We start from the raw sequence: 2,097 nt of genomic DNA on the forward strand, positions 1-2,097 counted from the left end.
TTCAAAAAAACCTCTGAAACAAGTGCAGTGCCTCTGTTCTCAATACGCTGACCTCCTGAGGAGTTCTCTGGATGAAACCTGTGTTGTGTACTGTTCATTTGGTTTTGGCCAAAAAATTATAATACAAAAAAAAACCCCTCATAAGAATTGATCACACGTAAGGTGTATTTGTGTTGTGCTGCCTGATTGCAGCCACTCCCCTCTTATATCTGGATGAATACATGTGCTGAACTCTGCATGACTTTCCTCTGTAGCTTTGTCTGAAATTGCAACAAGGCTGAATTTTAATAATAACAACTTGCAGATAGGGAGAGTTATATAAGTAAAGAAATGGGCTTCGAAAACAACTCAACGATATATGTTTATACCGGAATTATGTTTAAAAGGTTTTCTGCAGGTTTGCAGAAAACACCGTGTACTGAGCTGAACAAGCAAAAAAAAAAAAAAAATATATGAGATAGAGGCATAAAAGAGTTTAATTAATGTGTTGTGCATGCTCTGAAGGACAACATGTAAATTAAAGATTGCATACATACACGGATAAGCACAATTCAGCAACACTGTGCGTCGGTCCACCCGTAAGGCACACGTGTGATCGGTCCATAAAAACATACAAGTAATCAGAAATGTATGCATAAAACTTTTATTTCAAGCTGTGGACATGATGACACAGCATGACACAAATAAAATCGACAAAAAAACAGAAGACAATAAGATCCAGTCGGACAAAAGCTGGCAGTTTTCCATGATATATGTTAAGCACAGCTTATCTGCCAATCTGCTTTCTCCATCTCGCTCTCACACACGCACACACACACACACACACACACACACACACACAGGCAGAGTCATGCAGGCCTGGGGCAACTTTTCATTAATGTTGTGGTGTTACTTAAAACCCATTAAAATAGGCCCCTCCTAATCTAAATCCAATAATTTGTGCACTTCTCCCTCCCTTCACTGGCACCGTGCCCCTCCCCCCTATCTAACCCAATACTGAAAGAGAAGATTCATTATCTCTTGTTTGGACAGGGATTATGCTGATTGGGGCGGCTTAAGGGAGAAGATATAAAGACGCTTAATAAAATTCCTCAGCCGCCACGGCGATGTGGCGTCTAATTCAAGGCAGTCAGACCCGTGGACGCTCACACAGACGGTTCCCTCCGTCACCTTCCTCCTCTTTCATCTCGAGACACCTTCTTCTCATCTGCATTTCCATCCGTCCTCGATCGTCCCTGACTCCTCGTCTTTTGTCACTTAAACCAACAATGACATGTCAGTCAGGGCCAGATGTATTATCATACTGACTTCCTTCAGACGATTATCAGTGTGACTGTGACCTTCCAGTTTTATTGTTTCTATTCTCTTTGTGTTTGTTTCTTCTGGATGACCACAGCAAAAACCAAATCATGTGGCATCTGAATATGTGCGTACACTTTTATTTATTCATATTCAATGAACAATATGTACATTGACTTGCTTCCCATTGACCTCGGATGTGTGGACCCTGTTCCAGTACAAGTCAGAAATCCAAGATGGATGCCTCCAGGAGAACCATTGTTGTGCGGGCTCTTGCTAGTAACAGGCATGGCTCAGAGAATAACTACATTGCATTCAGATGGAGCAGATTAAAGGATCAGTGTGTAGGATTTGGGGGATCTATTGGCAGAAATTAAATATTATATTCACAATGATGTTTTCATTAGCGTATAATCACCTGAAACTAAGAACCGTTGAGTTGTCACTAGCTCAGAGTGAGCCCTGTGTATTTACATGGGGAGCAGGTCCTCTTCCACAGAGTCAACCATGTTGCAGTGCCACAACGAACAAACCAAACACGGGCCCCAGAGACGAGAGGGCCTTTTGCGATTTCATGTTACCTGTAGGCCACCGAAGTTTCTCCTACAGGCTTGGAACGGGAGGAATGAGGGGAGGCGGGTATTCAGCTGGGTGCAATCTGCAACATCACTACAAATCTAGTGGTGAAGTAATTGATAACTAAATTTATTTGAATTCAATTTGAATTGAATTGAAAGGTGATCATAATACAAAATGAACATCTTGCTGTATTGAAGGTTGAGACCGTAAACTCCTCAG

The sequence above is a fragment of the Scophthalmus maximus genome, chromosome 15 (assembly GCF_022379125.1).
Source record: "Scophthalmus maximus strain ysfricsl-2021 chromosome 15, ASM2237912v1, whole genome shotgun sequence".
In the NCBI taxonomy this organism is placed as follows: domain Eukaryota; kingdom Metazoa; phylum Chordata; class Actinopteri; order Pleuronectiformes; family Scophthalmidae; genus Scophthalmus; species Scophthalmus maximus.